Source organism: Canis aureus, chromosome 28 (genome assembly GCF_053574225.1).
Source record: "Canis aureus isolate CA01 chromosome 28, VMU_Caureus_v.1.0, whole genome shotgun sequence".
NCBI lineage: Eukaryota > Metazoa > Chordata > Mammalia > Carnivora > Canidae > Canis > Canis aureus.
In genome coordinates, this window is record NC_135638.1 from 37,578,072 (window position 1) to 37,584,986 (window position 6,915).

The window sequence follows — 6,915 nt, forward strand, 5'->3', positions numbered from 1 at the left end:
AGCCCATAGTAGTCCTCGTGGTTGTACCTCTCTTCACACGTGTTCTCGGATATTTCAGGGATTTGGGTTTCTCTGTTCACCTAAAGTTATGAACCTCCTGGGACCAATATCATGTTGTCTTCTTTAAAATTTGTTCTCCTTTTCCAGCTAGCCTATTACAATGCAGTGTTGCATGAAAAACAGCCAAAATATTACTGCTGAAGCAATGGAAGTAAACATCTCTTTGTTAGTATATAATTGTTATTTTTTGGTATTATAAAATTCTCTTAGGCTATAGATTCAGTTCATTAATTTCTTGATTCTAATGATATAATATCTACCCCATAATCCATGTAGAGTTTGTGACAAAAGTATCTTCTGTCTTTTGCAGAAGAAAAGGTGTGAGGTGACTACTTTTTCTTTAAAACAATTACTCACAAAACTAGCAGGTAGACTGTATGATGTGTGGTCACTAACACTCCTTCCTAGTAAGCCTTAAATCCACTCTTTCTTCATTTTTTATGGAAATATTAGATTAATGGGTTGCTGAATGCAGGTAATTAAATACATTTATATTTGATTTCATTCCAGTGAGTCAGCAGAAGGGAACATTCTATTAACATTTTACATCTTGGCTGATTGGGCACGTGTTCTGGAATGTCCTTTACTGAAATATTTCCTTCCTTCTTTAAAATAGCCCTTTACTTTATTTATTTTAGTTACTTCAAAGGGATTAATTATTGTTTTTAAAATATTTTATTGATGTATTTGAGAGACAGAGAGTGAGCAAGTGAGAGAGGGAGGGAGGGAGAGAGAGAGAGAGAGAGAGTACCCAAGTAAAGGAAGGGGTAAGGGGAAGGGAAAGGGAAAAGCAGACTCCACACTGAACAAGGAGCTGGAATACATGGGGCTTGATCCCGGAACTCTAAGATTATGAACTGAGCCAAAGGCAGCTGCTTAACCAACTGAGCCACCCAGCTGCCCCAAGATGAAATTATTTTTTATGGTTTTAAAACATAACATCAAAGATATATAAATAAACAGAGGAACATAGTGATAACACAAATTAGATCATGATCACTAGTTATATTAAGGACAAAATCTATTATAGGAGCTAATTTGGGTTAAAAAATAACGACCTCATTTTAAAAAAGGGTATGAGCCACCACAATGAAACATAGAACATACTCTAGTATAAAAAATGCAGATAGAAAGTATGGGGATGGGAAAATAAAGGTAGGAAAGTATTGTGATTTTAGAGTGCTTATCTATAGGTTAGTACTCATCACTGGGTTGCTTGTAGAGGGGCACTGCAAGTTTGGCTCTGAGCTCTGCAATTAGATATAATATTCACATATCCATATAACAATAAACCAGGCACTCAACATAAGTTATACTTGTCCTGAAAAGAAATCAGTGAAAAGGCTATATTAGGTTCTCAGGAGGCAGGCACTGAATGATACTGGATTACGCTGTCAGCAACATCCTTGTAATATTTAATGAAATATTAATAATGAAATATATAATGAAATATTAATAATGAAATTCTTACAAGACACTTTGAAATCCTTCAGTGCACAGCTAGAAGATAATGCCATTTCTAGGGAGGAACCGAACAATATTGTGTCCACTATTTTGATAAAAATGTTTTTAGATTTGTGGTAGTCTGGCGTGATCCAAAGAGAAAGGTATCTTTCAATGAATGAAACTAATTTTTTTCTAGAAGTGACAGGAAAAGAACCCATTTTGTTGTTAGTGAAATGTTTGCAAGTTTTGACTGCCAATCTACGGTCAGTGAGACCTCTTTGAGGAGTGAGGTGCCTAGAACTGGCTCAAACCTGCTCATCTTCCCTGTGCAAGCAGCGTAAGCAAGTTCATTTGAGCAGGGCCGAATATTTCTTTAGAAAAAACTTCTGGATCCAATACAAGGCTCTGAGGCCTTTATAACATAGAACATGGCCACAAACAGGTTATCTCACTTATGTCACTGAGCTCCCTAATTGCGATTAGCACATATACGTGCATGAATACTTGTATATAAACTCACACACAGAGATACATAAATCTCCCCCCAAATACATATAGTTCATAAGAACACCTAATATTTTTATTTTGAAATATGCCAAGCATATGACAAAATTCAAAGAACTTTACAGTAAAAGCCCATAAACCCAAACAGATTCTACCATTAACACTTTATTATTCTTGTTTTATCACATGTATATTCATCTGTGTAGTTCTACATTCATCTAAGTAAATTGCAGACACCTATACATTTTTCTCTAACAACTTCATATCATTAGAGTTCAATATTTGTTCATGATTATCATAACTAGATAATACAGTGTTATCTAGTATAATATACATTAATATTATGTAACAGTATTGTATTATTTTAATGTAAAATTTATGCATAAGAATATACAGATTTTAAGGGTATATTAGTTGACTTTTGAAAAATGTATATGTCGGTGTACCCAAATAGAACATCCTTACCCTAGAAAGTTCATCATATAGTTCCCTGGTTAATCCCCATCTCTAACATCCAGAGGCAATAACTGTTGTGATTATTTTCTACCATATATTGGTTCTAGAAATTTATATAAATGGAACCATGAAAATTACATTCTTTTATATTGTCTTTTTCCACTTAGCATTGTTTTTCAGGTTCATCAAAATTGTATATATCATCTTTAAAAATTTTATTTATTTATTTATTTTGAGAGAGAGAGAGCATGGATGTGCATAAGAGTTGTTGAGGGGTGAGGGGCAGAGAGAGAAACTCAAGCATACTCTATGCTGAGCACAGGGCCTGTCGTGGGGCTTGATGCCGTGACCCATGAGATCTATGACCTGAGCCGAAACCAAGAATCTCAACCGATTGAGCCACCCAGATGCCCCTGTATATATATCATCTTTTGTTAAAAAGCAATGCAAATTAGTCTTCTGTTGTATGAAGATGCCACTATTTGTTTATTCATTTTCTTATTGATGATTGGATATCTAGGCTGCTTCTAGCTTTGGGCCATGATGAATAAAACTACTTTTAACATTGCTTATTTTCATTTCTTTTGGATAATGCCTGGCCATGTATTTAGTTTTATTATTAACTTTTAGCCCATTCTGCTACTTAATAGAACCATTTAACACTCTCAACAACAACATGTAGGTATTCTAGTTGCTGCTTATCTTTACCAGCATTTGGTGTTCTTGATCTTTTAAGTTTAGCCATTCTTGTGAGCATGTAATGCTATCTCATTTGGTATTAATTTGGATTTCCCTGAGAATCAATGATCTTGAGTACTTTTTCATGTACTTATTGGTCATTTCTACATATTTTCTGAAGTACCTGTTCAAAATTTGTCTATTAAAAAAATTGGGTTGTTTTATTCTTAAGTACTTGGAATTCTTTATATATCCTGAATGCTAGTCCTTTGTCAGTTAAAGATTTTTTTTTTGAAAATTTAAATTATTTTATTATAAAAATTTATATAAACCATAAACAACAGTTAAAAAATAAAACCTAAACAGAATTAAGCCAGTAAACAAATGAAAAAGTAGCAACAAGAACCTGACCAGCTTCTTTGAAATTATTCATCTTTTAGATATTTGATGACTTCCTAGACTTCCTACACTAAGGCATGAAATATTAAATATTATTTCTAAAAGACAAATAAAATTTTGAAACTCAAGGATCAGTATTTCCCAAGTGACCACCAAAACCTGTGTATATTTAACAAAATTATAAATCCACAAAGTACAAAATCTACCTGAAATCATCTAGCCAAATAACAAATTATTTATTTATTTATTTATTTATTTATTTATTTATTTATTTATTTATTTTTTATGATAGGCACACAGTGAGAGAGAGAGAGAGGCAGAGACACAGGCAGAGGGAGAAGCAGGCTCCATGCACCGGGAGCCCGACGTGGGATTCGATCCCGGGTCTCCAGGATCGCGCCCTGGGCCAAAGGCAGGCGCCAAACCGCTGCGCCACCCAGGGATCCCAATAACAAATTATTTAAATGAGACTCAGCTTCTGAGTTGGTATAAAGAGAAAATTAAAATCTTATTTACGTACAGGGTTGTGTACACAAATGGATTTTTGTCAATATACAAATGTTTGTTTTTATCAATATACGTTTAAAAACAAACCAAACCAGCCACCACTCCTGAAAATCCTTCATACACTGTACTGGAATTTAAAAAGACTTCTAATATCTTCAAAGTTACATACAAAAATAAGTTTTTTCTTGTTCAAATTACAAATAATTTTTCTTTTCAACCTATAGCACTTGTCAGTAGTAAATCCAAAGCTTCTAGAGAATAGTTCTCCAACATTAAAGCTTCCCCCCCCCCCCCATTACAAAAGGAGAGAATTCTATCTGGGGGACAACACTGAACTGTAAAGAATCCATTCTCCACCAAGAAATTCCCCCTCCAAACCCAGACACTGGCTTTCACATATAAGCTCTTCACACAACTATCTCTGAAGAAAAAGTTGCTGCCAGAGTACTGCACCCCCCTCCTCCCTCGCTTAAAATCAAACTTTGTACTGATTGACAAACAGTTAATAGTGGATGACTGTGTCCAGACACACATGTGATGTCAGTGATGTCAGGCAAAAGCAAAACTACCTGCTAGTCTATGAAGCCAAATCTCAACTTAGACAATATAGATTTTATTTACATGACTATCGTCAAATTCAGCTGTTGGTTCAAGGAAGATGGTCTATCTTGGTTAATGCTGTTACTGCATGGTCGCTTGTTCGTTTTTTCCAAAACTGCGCTCAAATTTCACTGGTCATACATTTCACAGGCAGAACCCAACAGAGACGGGTAAGAGTCTAAAGCCGGTAATCAGGCAGGCCAAGCTGACAAATGATCACCCCATTATTAAAAAAAAAAATCTCACTCACTAATTTGTGCTTTCTTCTCCTTCTGTGGGCAAAAACCAGTCTGAAAAGATTGCATAGAATGATTCCCTCAACTAACACAGTGCCCCAAAAGCACAGCATGAGGATAATGGTCTAGAAATCCTTCCTGTAAGAAACTTCATTCAAAATTATTCCATATGCACTGTATTTTTTCAGGGCCTCCAAACACAGATCCCACCACACAATTCCTAGTAATAGGCTCTAGGGGCGCAGGAATCTTATGATCACACGGACACTTTCAGTTTCTTTTTCTTGGCCTTGAGCACCAGAGGCAGAGAAATCTTAAAGGCTGTCTCGCAGGTTGGGCAGATGGGACTGAAGTTGCAGAATATTGACAAGCACACAGAACAGACATAGCCAATTTCAATAAGATTTCGATGACAGAAGCAGGCAGCCTGGTAGTCCACATGAATTGGGGGTGGGAGGATTAGCTGAGATCCTTGATCTTGATCAGGAAGAAAAAACCCACAGTAAATACTGCAGAAGAGAGGGCATCTGAGGCACCTTCAAATATAGTCCCCCTGTGATGTCACAGGCCTGCTGGAGGAGTCCTGAATCCGAGTCTAAAACACAGGCATCAATCCAAATAGTCTGCTTCTGTGCTGCAAAGATGACATTCATGAAATTCATATACTGCAGTGCGCTGTCTTCTGCAGCCTTAATCACCAAAATCCTTGATTTCATTTCCTGATTATCTTTAACCTCTTTGTTCATTCTATGAATGTAGCAAAGAGCTTTGGCAAGGGATCCTGCCAGCAGAGTTTCTGTATGTTGACCCTTTATATCACTCTTGATCGTGAGATCTTTAATCTCTTCGACAATAACTTCATTCGCTGCTGTGAATAGCTCGTATTTCCCATCCTTGCTCCCTGAGGGGCTGAATTCAGAAGGGTTGCCAGGATCTCCAAAAAAGTCTTCCAAGTTTGCCATTCTTTCCAGGATATAAGAATCGACTTTCTTGAATGTGACTTGCTATCACAGCAAGTTTGTTGGAATGATTCATGAATAAATAAGAATTTCCCAGCACCATCACAGCATCTACGCATTTGATAAAGTAAACTGAGACTCCTTTAAGGCTTGCTTTCCCCACCAAATTGGGTTGGTATCAGCAATGATAACTAGAAGATTCAATTCATCTTCGTCTGACACCAGGGCGGCCAGGATCCCCCAAAACAGAGCCAGCGAGCAGTCAAAAACTCCTCCTGGTCCCTGCACACCCCGACTTCCGGCCTGTCAAAGATTTTTGATTATTTCCTTCTTGTTTATCAATCTCATTCATTTTTTAATGATATCTTTTCATGAGCATAATGTTTTAATTTTGACGAAGTCTAATTTTTTCTTTCATGGATTATTACTTTCTGTATCTGAAAACCCTTTGCCTGCCCTCATATATGGAAGCTAATTCTGCACTTTCCTGTAAAGGATTTATGGTCTTAACTTTTACATTTAGGTCTGTGGTCCATCTTGAATTAATGATTGTGTATGGTATGAGATATGGATTGAGTTAATTTTTTTCCATAAAGATATCCAGTTATTACAATTCCGCTTGTTGGATAGACTATAACCTTTCTCCAATGGATTATTCTCATGACTTAAAATTTTTTTTTTACTATTTTCTTTTAGAAGGAGGGGAGGGGCAGAGGGAAATTGGGAGAGAGGGAGAGAGAAACCTAAGTAGGCTCCATGCCCAGAGCAGAGCTATCACAGGGCTCAACCCTATGACCTGAGATCATGACCTGAGCTGAAATCAAGAGTCAGCCACATAACTCACTGAGCCACCCAGGTGCCCCACTCTGGTTTACTTTTTTAGAAATCAGATTATCATTTAAGTGTGTATGTGAGTCTATTACAAGGCTCTTTATTCTTTCCTTTGATCTGTTTATGGATCCTTTCTTACGTACTGTTCTGTCTTGATTATTGGAACTTTGCAGTATTTCTTGGCATCAGAAAGTTTAAGTACTCCAATTTAGTTATTTTTAAATAAGATTGCTTGACAC

At 36.5% G+C, this 6,915-nt stretch overlaps 1 pseudogene; it reads right to left on the bottom strand.

The window, feature by feature from the left end:
- Window positions 1-4,547: 4,547 nt before the first annotated feature.
- On the bottom strand, window positions 4,548-6,141 carry LOC144300660 (general transcription factor IIH subunit 3 pseudogene; annotated as a pseudogene).
- Between the last annotated feature and the right edge of the window lie 774 nt (window positions 6,142-6,915).